This window comes from Protopterus annectens, chromosome 2.part1 (genome assembly GCF_019279795.1).
Source record: "Protopterus annectens isolate FY-2018-M chromosome 2.part1, PAN1.0, whole genome shotgun sequence".
NCBI lineage: Eukaryota > Metazoa > Chordata > Ceratodontiformes > Protopteridae > Protopterus > Protopterus annectens.
Window position 1 is genome coordinate 1,272,361,909 of NC_056729.1, and position 16,929 is coordinate 1,272,378,837.

Below are 16,929 nucleotides of genomic sequence, written 5' to 3' on the forward strand. Positions count from 1 at the left end.
AAACATCTCCAACGCCCAAGTGAGAACTGCTCTCTCCAAAGCAAAAAACACAGCATCCTTGGGACCTGATGGTGTCCCCGGCTGTGTGCTCCACGAACTCAACGAGGAATTAAACCCACAGCTAGGACAGCTGTTTAATCATAGTCTTACCTCTGGATACGCCCAGGAGTGGCGCACTGCAACTGTGGTCCCACTTCACAAAGGCGGTGCCTCCACCGACCCTGGAAATTACTGGCCCATTAGCTTGACAAGCCTTATCTGCAAAGCCATGGAGAGGATCATAATGGACCTCATAAATAAAGACATAGGGAATTTGCAGACTTTGGATCCATCCCAGTTTGGCTTTGTCAAAGGCAGATCATGCCTTCTAAACTTGGTTGACTTTTTGAAACAGTCACCAAAGCCATTGATGAGGAAAGGCAGTCCATACAGCCTACCTCGATCTGGCGAAGGCCTTCGATACAATACCCCACTCGGGTATCATTGAAAAACTCATCAGCTTAAATGTTAACCCATACATCACAAGATGGGTTGCAAACTGGCTGAGTGACAGAACCCACAGGGTCAGAGTTGCTGGCGCCATGTCAGACTCAAAGCCTGTCACAAGTGGTGTACCACAGGGCTCAGTCCTGGGCCCACTCTTGTTTGGCATCTACTTTTCCAAGTACAAGCAAACACAGGAGGGTTATGGCTGACAAAGTTTGCAGATGACTGCAAACTGGGCCATAGTAGAAAACACATCTGACACAGATATCCTTCAGAAGGGTCTCACAGAAGCGGATAACTGGTGCCAGAGCCATGGCCTAAAGTTAAATGCCAAAAATGCATAGTCATACCCTTCGGGAAAAACAAGGTTACCCCTAGCTACCAAATAGGTGGCAATCCACTGAGCACAGAAGAAGTTATCAGGGACCTGGGGACCCAGGTTGATAGTAGTCTGTCATTCGACACCCATGTAGCTAAAGTAGTTAGGAAGACTTTCTACATTGCCCACCTTATCATGAAGGATTCTCATCTAGATCAAGGGAGGTCATAGTCTCCCTATACTCATCACTCATCAGACCAATGATTGAGTACAATGCCCCATTCGGAATGTATCTGACCCGACACTTGCAGCAGCTGGAGAGGCCACAAAAGTTCCTCACCAAAAGGATAAAGGGTCTCAAACATCTGTCCTATGCTGCCCGACTGAAAGAACTCCAGCTCTATTCAGTCGCTTACCGCTTGCTCAGAGGTGACCTTTGCCTAACATACAAGACCATGTCAAACCCAGATTTGATGAATATGCTTCACCTCAAAAAATCTAGATCCGTCAGAGCCACAAGGGCGGGAGACTTAAACCTCGACACAGCTATTAATAGGACATGCTGGAGGGATAGATTCATCACCCAAAGACTCCCTATGCTGTGGAATAAAATCCCAGTATATGTGAGGCAGAGCACCTCGCTGGCCTTGTTCAAGAGAAATCTTGACCAATGGATGGGAGATCGCAGATATACCCCAGGGATTACCTCAGTGTCACTGCTCGACAGAGGCACAGCAAAATAATGGGTATAGTTCCCCATACTAAAGGGGTGGCGTAAGCCACAAAACTATGGGCTAGGCTTGTAAATGCCCTCGGGCAGATAGCCTAGTATGAACCTATGAACCTATAAATGACTTACAATTAGCCATTCCCCAGGCTACATGCATTCAATATGCTGATGACTCCACACTTATTTGCTCTGCTAAATCCATTTTCGAACTTCAAACTAACACTCAAGCTGTATTTTCCAAAGTTGAAACTTGGTTCCTAAAACGTTGCCTACTCCTAAACACAAATAAGACCAAACTCCTACTCTTTAAGCCTACTACCAGATCCCCTACATTTGACTTCACTATCGTGTCGAATAATGGAACCATTATATCACCTGATTCTACTACTAAATTGCTAGGTGTCACGATTGACAACAATCTTTCCTTCGAGTTTCATATCAACAATACCATTAAATCTGTAAACAGGAAACTTGGCTCTCTATATAGAATCAAAACTTTTTTAACCTTCCCAGCAAAAATTAATCTTGCCCACTCACATCTTATTTCCACACTTCTCTATGCCTCACCTATCTACACTGATCTCAAGAAAAACAATCTCTCTAAACTGTCTACCACTTACAATAACATAGCTAGATTTGTTACTGGGAAGCAATTCAGAACCCACCATTGTCTGAATCTGCAACAACTTAACTGGCTTGAACTGACAAACATGTTGCTTCTATCCCAACTTATGTTTGTCCAAAGAGCTTTTTACCAACCTCTTAATACACCTGTTCTTTCTAACCTCTTAAGCCCCTACTCAAACCTGAACTCACTCCGCTCTTCCAGCAAACTGCTAGTTACCTTAACCAAATCTAATAACCTTGCTGGTGACTCCCTTTTCTCAAATGCCATTGGGAAACGCTGGAATAAACTTCCTCCCGAACTTACTTCAATTGCATCTACTGTTCTGTTTAAACAAAAACTCAGAGTTTACCTTAAAAACCACTGGATATGTTCCTGTTCTAAGCCTGATTAAAATTTTCTTTGTTTTTCTCCTCCTCATGGCTATTGTCTCTCTCTTTCTGACAATACATATCTCTTTAAATCTGCACTTTCTTTCGATTAATGTTCTCTCTTTTTCCTAGGTTTTATCCTTTCTCTAAATGGTTCTAAAGATGAAATTATGTTGAATATGTTGTTTATACCTTTACACTATGATCAATCGTTCTTGTCTTGGAGTTAAAGTCCTACCACTTTTTAATCTGTTATTATGAATTTTTGTTATGTTGTATCCGTCTTGTCTAGATGTGGAGCTTTTCTCCCCGGGCCTCTGCTGAAAATGGAAATATATCCAGTTAGACTAGCCCGGTTAACAAATGTAAAATAAATAAAATAAAAATAAAAAAATAAATAAATATTTTCAAAATTATTCTGGTCTCCAAACAAGATCACAAAAAAGGTTTTAAATCAGTTAAAATATCACTTACATCCAAAGAACCTGTTGGAATAAAAATGAAACCATTTTTACAACCTTTAAAATATATTTTATCCAGGCTGTGACGATTATAATTGAAAATACTAAAATTATCTTGGGTGTATACCAAACCATCATTTTCTATCCCCCAAACACAATTGTTCTTTGATTGCTGAACGACATACCTTTTTTCCCTTCCTCTTCCTCACCCACTTGTGTTGCTTTGGGAATGTCTGTGTTGACCCCAATACCCAGATTGTATACCTGGTGCTGTGAATTTGTTTTACAATATGTTGGACTGTATCAGAATGATCATTCATGGAACCACACGCTCTCAGGTAACATATGGTAAATCTCCACACTAAAACCTTCTAGCTCTGGAACATTGACCTTAGAAATTCTAGAAATAATGTCCTTGATCTGCTGTTCCTTATAACCTCTATCAATTAACTGATGTCATCTGAGTAAGGCCTAGAAATAGGCTGTTCTGAGAAAAAAAAAACTTTATTGGAAAGTCTCACCCAGACTCTGCTACACTTTGCTGTAAGGGGAAAGGTTGGTTTGCTTTTTATTTGTTGTATTTTGTATTAGTTTATTGCCTTTTTATATTTTCAGTGCTGTGATTTGTTTTCTTTACCTTGTGTTTTGCTTGGGTTCTGCTTTTAACTGCATATTAAAACTTCAAAAGACCCCATAGCTCTGTCTCTTGTGAGTCAGGCAGAAATTTTTCCCCACCCCCCCACCCCTTATCCTGTTACTGTTGTGTTGTTAAATACCACTGTCTTTCTAGTTGCCTGCCTCTTATGTTAATTTGACCATATATCTCATTTCCTCTCTGCTTTCACTGGCTTGTGTGAGTAAGCACAAAATTATCATTCTGTGAAATCACTCCCCTTCAACTATTTAAATTTATTGGCCATTCTACTGTATTCCATAGTACCAGAATACAAAAGTGATCACCCCCTTTCAATCTATCTTGCTGTTTTAAAAATAATGACTCTCCACTAAAACTTAACTTTTTAGACAGGTAAAACTTAAGTTACCTACTTTCACATATAACTTCTCTAGTGCACACTGCAATGTTTAGTATAAACCATTTTTTTTTTCATCTTACCTTTAAGCATCCCTGTGACTAGCTCTTGTTCTAATACCTGCTGGAAAGCACTAGGAAGCCTTAAACTGATACAAGCACTCAGCTCTCCTTATTAATAAGGATAAATTAATCATAGGCACTAGACAGCCTATAACTGCAAAGTACCTTGCTAAGGTAAGGGAAAACATCTCCTGTACTTTAAAAAAAAAGCACCAGACCAGGCATGTCCAAGGGTCAGCTTCCATTGATTTCTCATATCCACCTGGTGAATCTGGGCATACTGGGGCAATGCAGCAATTGTCTCATGTACACAGACAACCCTCTCCTCCTACCACCCAATGCTACAACCTGTGAGAGATGCACTTACATAGCCAAACTGGAAGCAAAGCTCTCTCCACCCAAAATTGTGCTAGACAGTCAAGAGGAGAAGGTTAACACCCGCACTACACCTCAAGCAACACAGAGCCCTTCTAAACTCACACCACTACACCTCAAGCAACACATAGCCCTTCTAAACTCACACCACCAACACCCACACATAGCAACACTAAATCCACATATGCAGAGGCGCTTAAATGTAACCTGCCCAAGCAACAAGGACCTCCCAAGCTGAAACACAAACAAACACCAATCACAACCAAAGTGTCACATAGCTCATAACACCAGTGTGCCACCCAGCAACAGCCCCCTAAGGCAAGACAACATACCTAACACTTTAGTCATAGGTGACTCTATAGTCAGGCACATTGATGTCACACTCACCAAGCTGAATAAGGAGAAAATTACAGTGAGCTGCCTGTCGGGTGCCAGGATCCGTCACATAACTCATGCACTCAAGTCACTCCACAACAAGTACAACTATGACTCTGTCATTGTCCATGTTGGAGTGAATGACTTGAGATGTACCTCTCTGGACTACATGAAAAGAGACATGGAAGAACTCTCGGATCATGTGGCCCAGGCAGGTATGACCCTAGCCCTGAGTAGCATCCTGCCTTCACCCAGAATGATACCACAATATAAGGACAAAATGATTGACTTCAACAATTGGCTAAGCTTCTGGTGTCATTCAAAGGAGATCCAGTATCTGTCTGCCTGGGATGACATGATCGACAGACTATGATGCTTTGCCAGAGATGGTCTGCACCTGTCACCCCTGGGATTCAGGTTACTAGCAAGGGCTCTTGCCATCCCTATAGTGCCTTTTTTAGGCAAAGTTCAAAGGACAAAACCACCACTGTAACAGGTATAAGCATGCAAAATCTGAAGGTAATGCTACTCAATGCTAGAAGTCTAAACCTCAAAATGCACTCTCTCGAGGCAATCCTTAAAATAGAGAACATCAATATCTGTGCAGTAACTAAGACCTGGTTCAAGGCTCCAGAGAGCACCCCTGCAATACCAGGCTACAACTCTTACCACAATTTTCGGCCACCAAACCAGTATAGCAACACTAAAGGTGGAGGAGTGTCCATATTACCAAGGATATTCACACCACTAGGTTAGTTGCCCAACACAATGCATCTGAAATTCTCCAGGTGCAACTAACAGTAGGTAAGACTGCAATCCAAACTGTAGCTTGCCACAGATCCCCCACCATGCCCCAAGATTCTCACTACACCTTTCTAAACATACTGGAAAATATTAATATACAACCAAACGCCCTAATACTGGGTGATTTCAACTACCCTGCCATTAAATGGGAAACCTACTCATGTACCAACACCTTTGCCCAACGGTTTTTGGAATTCATAAATTTCACTGCCATGGATCAACTAATCCATAGTCCCACCAGGGGCTCCAATATCCTAGACCTGGTCATTACCAACATGGGAAATAGATGCTTCACACCTATGGTCACCCCCTCGTTGGTCAGGTCAGACCATAAACTAATCACCCTTAATATCCACATGCCACCCCCAACCCCCAGTAAGGAAACCTCCATAAAAAAACTTTTCCAAAGCCAACTTCATGCTACTCATGTCAGAAGTTACAAACTTTACGACACCCATGTAGATGGGAACTGAAAGTTCGACTGTTGAGTCCTACACTAAGGCACTGTACGAGCACATACACTCATGCATGAATTGTGCCATCCCAAATAGAACCAAGATGCTCTCCTGCAAAAAAGGAAGCCAATCTGGTGGTCCCCTGCCATAAACAAACTTTGCAACAAAAGGAAGAAACTGTTGCAGAAAAGAGGAAAATCCCAGGATGCAAACAACTCCCTTACCAGCCTCAGTAAGAAGCTGAGATCCCTCATAAAATCCTCCAAAGCTAGTTACGAAAATAAAATTGCCATAGATTCCAAAGACAACCACAAGGCATTCTATAACTATGTCAAGAATCTAAATGGCAATGCTCAGATCTGCTCTGAGCTACAACAGAATGGCATTAAATATACTGATCCCAAGTATATTGCCAATATCCTGGCCAATCAATTCAGTGCCAACTTCACCCCCCTCTCACTCCCTAAATGGCCCATCTCAATACTGGAAGATTGCCAAATTCAGGTAATAATGGCCACACAGGTAAAAAACACACTCTCCAAAGCTAAGAATACAGCATCCATGGGACCAGATGACATCCCAGGCTGTGTACTACATGAACTACAAAATGAACTGGCATCTCACCTAAGTGTCATAGGTTCATAGGTTCATAGGTAGGTACTAGGCTATCGGTCCAAGGGCCTATGTAAGCCTAGCCAACAAGGTTCTCTGTCTTACGCCACCCAAGATAGTTATTTTCCTGTGCCACTGTCGAGCAGAGACACAGAAGTGATCCCCGGGGTGTATTTCCTATTTCCCATCCACTCATCAAGATTTTTCTTGAAGAGTGCTAATGAAGAACTTTGCTTGACATAGATGTGTAGCCTATTCCAGAGTATGGGAAGTCTCTGGGACAGGAATCTATCCCTCCAGTATGTCTTGTTTATTGCTGTGACAAGGTTTAGGTCCCTAGAGCGTGTAGCTCAGAGGGATTGGGATTTCTTTAGGTGTAGCATGTCCTACAGCTCTGGGTTTGACATAGCTTTATATGTTAGGCAGAGATCACCTCAGAGAAGGCGATATGCTATGGAGTAAAGCTGGAGTTTTTTGAGGCGGTCAGTGTAGGGCATTTGTTTGAGGCCAGTAATCCTCTTTGTGAGGTACTTCTGTGGCCTTTCCCGCTGCTGCAGATGTCTTGTGAGGTACATTCTAAAAGGGGCAATGTACTCTATAATGGGTCTAATGAGTGTTGAGTAGAGGGGAATAATGACCTCTTTTTTCCTGGATGAGAACCCTTTTATGATGAGGTGTGCCACGTAGAAGGACTTCCTGACTACTGTGGTGATGTGACTATCAAAGGAGAGACTACTGTCTACCTGGGTCCCAAGGTCTCTTATCACGCATTTAGTGTTAAGTAGATTGCTGCCTATGTTGTAGTTCATGGGTACAGAGTTTTTACCAAAGGGGATGATGCTGCACTTTTTGGCATTGAGCTTGAGGCCATGGCTCTGACACCAGGCATCTGTCTCAGAGAGGACCTTCTGTAGGATGTCCACATCATTTAGGGACTTGATTATGGCTCCTAGTTTGCAGTCATCTGTGAACTTCATTAGCCAGAGGCCTTCTGTGTTAGCCTGTACTTCAGAGAAGTAGATACCAAACAGGAGAGGTCACAGGATGGAACCCTGTAGTACTCCACTTGTCACTGCTTTGAGGTCAGATTTGGAGTCTGCAACTTTTACAGTGCGGTTTCTGTCAGTGAGCCAGTTGGCAACCCATCTTGTGATGTAGGGATTTATACCTAGTTTAATAAGTTTAGCTATAATTCCAGAATGGGGGATGGTGTTGAAAGCCTTGGCGAGGTCAAGATAGGCTGTGTGAGCCACCTTACCCTCATCTACGGCTTTGGTGACTGCCTCAAAGAAGTCGATCAGGTTCAGGAGGCATGATCTGCCTTTCACAAACCCAAACCAGGTGGGATACAGAGTTTGGAGGTTACCAATGTCTTCGTTTATGAGTTCCATGATGATACGTTCCATGGCCTTGCAGACCAGGCTCATCAGGATAAAAGGTTGAGAGTCCGTGGGATCAGTGGCGGCTCCCCCTTTGTGGAGTGGGATAACTTGCTGTGCACCATTCAGTGGGCACAAAGCCTGATGTGAGGCTATTATTGAACATGGTGCTTAAGTGGGGAGCCAATTCGTTCTGAAGTTTGTGGAAAATGCAGCCTGGGATGTTGTCCGGTCCCATGGATGCTGTGTTTTTGGCTTTAGAGAGTGAAGCTTTTACCTGCAGAGCTGTGATTACAGGGACTCTGCATTCTTCCTTTATAGATATGGGCCGATTAGGGGGTGAGAGGGGGTAAAGTTAGCACTGAACCTATCTGCCAGGATGTTGGCAATATCAGTGGGTTCTGTAATTTTCTTCCTTTGTGCTGTAACTCAGAGCAGATCTGAGTGTTGCCATCGAGATTCTTGACATAGCTATAGAATGCTTTGTGGTTGTTCTTGTAATTAGTGGTGATTTTGTTTTCGTAGCTAGCTTTGGAGGATCGTATAAGCAATCTCAGCTTCTTACTGAGGCTGACCAGGGAGTTCCTCCACTCATGGGATTTTACTCTCTTTTGCAACAGTTTCTTCCTTCTGTTGTACAGTTTGTTTATGGCAGGGGACCACCAGATTGGCTTCTTTTTTTTGGAGGATAGTGTCTTGGTTCTGTTTGGGATAGCACAATCCATGCACTCGTGTAAGTGCTTATAGAGTGCATTTGAGTAGGATTCAGCAGTTGCAACTGTATTGTCCATCTGCATGGGTGTAATGAAGTTCACCACTTCTGTCTTAAGAAGCATAAAGTTAGCTATGGAGACATTTTTTACTGTGGTTTCCTTAATGGGGGGTGGGGGAGGGATGTGGATATCAAGGGTAATTAGCTTATGGTTGGATCGGACCAGCGAGGAGTTGACTTCAGGTGTGGAACACTGGTCACTCATGTTGGTAATGACTAGGTCTAGCATATTGTTGCCCCTGGTGAGGGTGTGGATAAGTTGATCCAGGGCATTGGAGTTTATGAATTCCAGAAAGTGTTGAGCTATGGAGTGGGTACACGAGTAGTTTTCCCATTGAATGGTGGGGTAGTTGAAGTCACCCATTATTTGGGTGTTTGGTTGAACCCTAATATTTTCCAGTACATCAAGAAAAGAGGAGTGGGAATCCTGGGGCATGGTGGGGGATCTGTAGCAAGCTACAATTTGGATTGCAGTTTTGCCCAGAGTTAGTTGCACTTGGATAACCTTGGATGTATTATGCCGAGCAACTAGCCTGGAGGTGTGGATATCCTTAATGAATATGGACACACCTCCTTTGGTGTTTCGGTCCAGGTTACATGGCCGAAAAGTGTGGTATGAGTTATAGCCTGGTAGTGCAGGGTTGCTTTCTGGAGCCTTGAGCCAGGTCTCAGTCGCTGCACATATATCAATGTTCTCCATTTTAAGGAGTGCCTCGAGTGAGTGCATTTTAAGATTTAGACTTCTAGCATTGAGTAGCATTACCCTTAGTTTTTGCTTGCATGTTTAATCATACCCTCACCTCAGGCTCCATGAACACTGAATGGTGCACAGCTACAGTTATCCCACTCCACAAATGGAGATCCACCTTGGATCCCGGGAACTACTGCCCCATCAGTCTGACGAGCCTGATCTGCAAGGCTATGGAACGTATTATCATGGAACTTATAAACAAAGACATTGGCAACATTAAAACACTGGACCCCACCCAGTTTGGGTTCGTGAAGGGCCAGTCTTGTCTCCTGAACCTGATTGACTTCTTCAAATCAGTCTCCAGAGCCATGGACGAGGGTAAGGCAGTCCACACAGCCTATCTGGACCTTGCCAAGGCCTTTGACACCATCCCCCACTCTGGAATTATAGATAAACTTACTAAGCTGGGCATTAATCCCTACATCACTCGATGGGTTGCCAACTGGATTACTGACAGAACCCACACCATAAAAGTAGCTGACTCCAAATCTAGCTCCAGACAAGTGACAAGTGGAGTACTTCAGGGTTCAGTCCTGGGACCTATTTTGTTTGGCATCTACTTCTCTGAAGTACAGGCCAATACTAAGGGACTGTGGCTAACAAAGTTCACAGATGACTGCAAACTGGGAGCCATTATTGAATCCCAAAATGATGTTGATACTCCAGAAAAGGGCCTTACAGAAACAGATGCTTGGTGCCAGAGCCATGGGCTCAAGCTCAAAGCCAAGAAATGTATAGTTATCCTCTTCGGGAAAAAACATGTACCTGTGAATTATCTCATAAGTGGCAGTACACTAAACACCGAAAGTGTGATAAGAGATGCAGGGACACTGTGGATAGTGGTCTCAACTTCAATAACCACATCACCACAACAGTCAGGAAATCCTTCTATATGGCACACCTCATCACTAAGGGTTTTTCATCCAGAAAAAAGGAGGTCATTGTCCCACTGTACTCATCCCTCATTACACCCATTATAGAATACAACACCCCATTTGCTATGTACCTCTCAAGACATCTGCAACAACTGGAAAGGCCGCAGAAATACCACACTAAAAGGATCACAGGCCTAAAGCAGATGCCCTATGCTGAACACCTTAAAATACTCCGGCTATAATCTGTCGCATATCGTCTACTCCGAGGCGATCTCTGCTTAACATACAAGGCCATGTCAAACCCAGAGCTATTGGAAAGGATACACTTAAAGAAATCCCAATCCCTCAGAGCCACATGCTCCAGAGATCTAAACCTTGTCATCACAATAAACAAAACATGATGGAGGGATAGGTTCCTGACCCAGGGACTCCCCAGACTCTGGAATAGACTGCCCATACATGTCAAGCAGCGCGCCTCTTTGGTCCTTTTCAAAAGGAACCTTGATGATTGGATGGGAGAAAGGAAATTCACTCTAGGGATCACGTCAGTGACCCTGCTAGACAGGGGTCCAGGGAAGTAAATAGTGTGGGAAGAAAGAGCCAGGGAATTGTTATGGCTAGGCTTGTATAGGCCCTAGGGCCGATAGCCTAGTAGCAACCTATGAACATATGAACCTATATGAAGCACAACCTTCCATGTCTCATAGCAGATGACACCTTTGGCATTATCTCTCATAAAGCTTCAGAAATCTTAATTTTACACACACACACACACACACATACGTATACATATATATATATATATATATATATATATATATATATATATATATATATATATACATACGTATGTGTGTGTGTGCGTGCGTGTGCATGCATATGTGTGTGTGTGTGTGTGTGTGTGTGTGTGTGTGTATAAAACATTGGGTACCTGGCTAATAGATTGCTGCCATCTCCTTTGCTTAATTTTATAAGCCAAACCTACCTAGTTTATGCCCATTGCTCATGAATTTGTAGCTGCTGCAGCAAAGAATAATAGTGATTTTCAATCTATATCTTGCTGTGTTCCTTAAAGAAATTGTGATAACACTACACCTTCCCCTTGTACTTAAAATGCATAATGCTGCTAACAACCCAAGCCTTACTGACCATGGCCTGAAGATCCAAAACTATCACCACACTCTCCATGTGCAAGTAAAGCTTTGCTGCCTGATAACTATTTTTTTGAGTCCCATCACACTATTGCTGGCATGGATCCAATTACGTTTTGATCCAATAACTCATCTCCTTCATCTTGAATGTGCCTCACCACCCTATCATCATTTGAAATCAGTGGGTCTATCCTAACTGACCTTGACTGCCACCACTTTACTATGTCATATGTCAAAAAGACAACATTATAGTCCATACTCATCTACACCAGTAATAATACCCAAAAATGTGGACATTCACAAGCCAATAATCCAAATAACTTGTACTTAGAGAACTAATGTGCAGTGAAAGTGTATCCCAGATCAGCAAGGTGGTACACCAGCCATGCATCTTTTAAACTATGATCTAGCAACAACGTATTTAAAATTTTTTGGTACCTTATATGTGCCTCCTCCCCTTCGGGTTGCTCCTGGCTAAAACTGAGTCCAGTGTTACATTATATCCCCCCAGGGCCATGAGTGAGCTCAATCATCTGATTAAACATTGACTAATTCTATTTATTTATTTATTTATTTGCATTTGTTTACCAGGAATTCCGACTGGACAGGGGTCCTTTTTCAGTAGAGGCCTGGGGAGAAAAGCTCCACAGAACAATAAATAAGCAGCAGAGTGCATAAAGAACAATTGAATATACATACAATAGCAAATAATACATAACATATGGAATAAGACTATTAAACTAAAAAGCCACACAGTGAAAGCTAAAAACTGGTTTATTAAACAAAATGTAACAATATGTAACCATACACAAGCAAGGTACTAAGCGCTTTCACCCTTCAAAATCTAGGGCATCATCAGAGTACTAAATGCGTAATTACATATCCAACACTTATATATGCAATTACTAATTGGTTAATTGATGAATAAAATACTGGCAATGAACCCTTCAAATTCATCCGATATAAAAATTCAATTGCAATACATATTGTTGTATTATACATATACTTAAAATCAATCCATGTATATAATTCCATAGGAATATGTAAATAGTAGTATAAAACCTTGTAAACAAACAAAATATAACACTAATATGTATAAAAAAGGTGATTTTCTATACAAATCCTGCTCTAAAAACTCTAGTAATAGATAATTAAATATATACACAAAATATCATTATTGGTACACTAAAAATGAATTTTATGTGAGTGGTATCCTAAATTAAATGGTTGAATTGGGAAATGATTAAATGACATAATGTACCCATGTAAATAAAAGTATAACACCTATAATTTAGATAAATGTATGTAAATAAATCTATAAAAAATAACTGATCAAATAAAATGTGATTTGTATTTTAATATACTGGATATAGATATATGTTCACTAATACCTGGTGAGGTACAGGCATTTGGTCTAAGTTGCCAGATTTTTTTATAGATTTATTTTTTATAGATTTATTTACATGCTATTTATATATTCCTATGGAATTATATACATGGATTGATTTTAAGTATATGTATAATACAACAATATGTATTACAATTGAATTTTTATATCGGATGAATTTGAAGGGTTCATTACCAGTATTTTATTCATCAATTAACCAATTAGTAATTACATATATAAGGGGTGGATATGTAATTATGCATTTAGTACTCTGATGATGCCCTAGATTTTGAAGGGTGAAAGCACTTAGTACCTTGCTTGTGTATGGTTACATATTGTTACATTTTGTTTAATAAACCAGTTTTTAGCTTTCACTGTGTGGCTTTTTAGTTTAATAGCAAATAATACATACTGCAGCAAACATTAGCTATACATACAATGTGAAACATAGTAATGAACAGCATTATATACAAATATTGCACTAAACTCAAGCAGATATAAAGCAGAAGCTCCACATGAAGGTGGAACAAGCTAGAAGGGCTAATGGGATGGAAGGGAAAGATAGAGGAGTAAGAGAGGAGAGTGAGTGAGTAGTATATGTAGTAGTGAGAGGAAGCTAGGTGTAAGTCATTTGGATATGTATTTGGAGTTTTGATGAAGTGAGGTAGTTAAGCACGTTACAGCAGGTCTGAGAGATTGAGTGAGGTGAGAAGGGGAGGATAAAGAGTGAGCCAGAGCCTGCAGAGGAAGGAATGCAATGATCAGACGGTGTGAGGCAGGGTGGCTAGGGGAGGGGAGAGGAAGGGGAGGTAAAAGGAGGGTTACTAGTCGGGACTGGTACGTGGGCATAACCAGAGACATTTTAGGTGAGTTTTAGTGCAGTCTTGAAGTGACTGCAAGAAGGTAGTGTGGTTATAGAGGGGGGGAGATTGTTCCATAATCTGCATAGGATACAGGAGAATAGTGCTTCTCCCGGTGATTTCTTGGGTTTAGTCACAAGAAGTAGATTTTTGTTGCTAGAGCATAGTGGTCTAGTGGAGCAGTAGGGCTGGAGAAGGTTTTGAAGGGATGGAACTTTAAGAGGATAGTTTACTAACTTGTGGGCGAGAGAGAGAGAGTTGATTCGAGCCAGTCAAGTTCTCAAAGTGAGATACAGTGGTGGCTGTGATAAGATGCTCCAGTGGCAACTTGCCTTGAGCTTGTTTAGGTCTGTTTGTCTAAGGTAAATAAGTATAGGAGAGGAGTATATTAAAGTGAAGATTTGGTGGGAATTGGCAGCAGAAATTCTGGTGTCTTGGTGAGGAATAGTTTGTTTCTGTACAATGCACCTAGTTTTTTGTGAACCTTTTTTATGGTAAGAGAAATGTTAGTGTCAAATCTGAGATTGTTATCAATCTCAACACCAAGTAGTTTGGTGTTGAGATTGATAACAATCTCAGATTTGACACTCACATTTCTCTTATCGTAAAAAAATAGTTTTCTTCTACATCCTTACAGGGGCTCTCTAATGACCATCAAAACTTTTGTACTATCTGTCATCAAAACTCCACCCCTGGAAAGGTGTGTCAAGCTGTGCATCATAAAATCTTTTCTTTCCCATATCTGGCAGACAGTGATCATGAAATACACCCATCATGATTTCTTGAAATAAAGCACCATCTATGTTATATTGACTAAGAAACAGCAACTGTTGTTAAGTAGGAATGTTAAAAAGAAACCAAAGGCTTACAAAGTAGCCATACCATGAAGTTAAACAGATGTCCAGGACACAAAAGTGTGTAAATCCATGAGATGCTATAACATTAAGGAGTCTATAAAACTCTGCAACAGTTAATTGGATTCCTGTGTACACAGGTGCACCGACTAAGTGCAAAGTAAAGAACATAACTACTCACATAAAGGCATGGTTCAGCTGTCAGTAAATAAGGCCTAATTCTTCTTCCTAACATTGGTAACTCTTTTCTACTTCTGATCATGAACTTCTCAATACATATAGCATTAAAAACCTTTAGCAGGGACAGTAAGGGTTCACTGCCCTTTCCTCGCCTCTTTCGGAAGTGGAATTCTTGCCCATACCATCAGTAGCTAAATGGTTAAAGGGGTTTTTCGTAGGAACATCCAGAACAAACAAACACATAACAGATCGTTCTGGTAAAGAACTAGTCTCAGTCACACATTTGTCCAATTCATCCTGTTTGCAGCTTAGAACACAATAGAGAAACAATCAACTATATGTAATGTTGCGTTACACGTGGATATTTCTACTGATACTGACTTAAAAGTGGACATGGTGGGAGCAAATGCTGCTTCATTTTTTGCCTCTTTTTAAATCATCACATCTATGATCACTTCAAGATGGTAAAATGATGATCTACATCCTGCCGTTTTATGATGAAGCCTGCTGGATATCTCTGCAAAGTCTGCAGATTGCTAATGTAGTATAGACTCCTGACTTTTACAAATGCTCATCCCTTCTGGGCTGTAGTCAGAACAAATTCCTGGAAAATCTGCGCTGTTGAATCCAGCAAATGAAACAGCCTGCCATGCAAAGCCAAATATGAAAGTCTCCCTTTGTGTGCAAATGTCAAGATCTTACAAATCACCTTATGAGGCTGTGAGATAAGTGAACTCTTTATCCAGTATAGTGTGTCTGTAACAATTGACTGGATACTATCCATTTTGCACAACTTGAGCAATTATTACTTCAAGTCTCTTTCAGCCTGATCAGCCACAGGCCATTCTTTTTCTGGAAATCTTGAAGTTTCTCCATCTTAATGAAAACATCCTTTTCATGCTTCTGTGAAATTACCCAGCATTCCTGCACAGTGGTTAGTCTGCATGTTAAGTACAGACTCTATGAAAGTAAGTTTTGGTGGCCATATTTCATTTCCAGCTTGCTGAGCAGCATCAACTCTAAATTTCTGAAATACCATCCCAGAACTAGAATAGTGAGAGAGTGAGCTAATCTATCTTGGGTGTAACATTTATGGGATGAGAATGCTTCCAGCTCTGGGCAAATGACGCATCCCTATATACATTTAAGTATCCAACATTTTCACCTGGCAGGTAAATAGTTGATCTACACAAGTGACACAGAGCATGTTATCTCATATAAATCCTTTAAGGGGGTTACAGAATTAAACTTTAAACTGGTGGCATCAACACCAAAAACAAAGTTAACTCATTGTGAGCAAGCTCCACTGCCCCACGTCCACATTAGCAGATGATATGACCCCTGGCAAAATGTTTAGATGGCAACTACTTAATAGCTGGTCCAAGAAGGAGAACCACACATGTCAGCCACCAAAGGCATACATACATGTTCAAGTCCTGGGAAAGAACAAAAACAGATAGAAAAATCTGTGCCAGATGTAGGCACCTCCCTCTCTACCTAATAGGTGGCAACAGGGTCAAACAATGCATGTAAATACATGTGCACAGCAGAAACAGAAGAAAAGGAATCCCAACCCAAACATCTCAACAGTGCAAATACCCTTCCTAAGTGACTAAACAGGGACTGATCTACTAAACTACACCAAGTATTATAATTTTGCCACAGCCATCTTGCTACTACAGTTTTCTCTGTGACAGGAACCAGTGACCAGTAGCAGAACAGAAGCTGAAGAAGACATCTGTCATCTCATCCATCACCACTAAGGAAGCATCTGCCTCTGATACATTAATGTTAATAAACATGCTAAAATAGCAATAAAAAAAAAAGAAAAGTTTATGTTTTCGTACTGAGCTGGTAGGCAGCATGTATGAAACACAGGTTTCAATATTCTGAGGTGTGCCCATGTCCAGCCATTTTGCAGTATTAAAGTTAAAGGCTTCCCCAGAATAGCAGCAGCATTTTTGTGTTGAAACATCATGAGGTGCAGGTCAATATCTCACTGATCACTCTTACC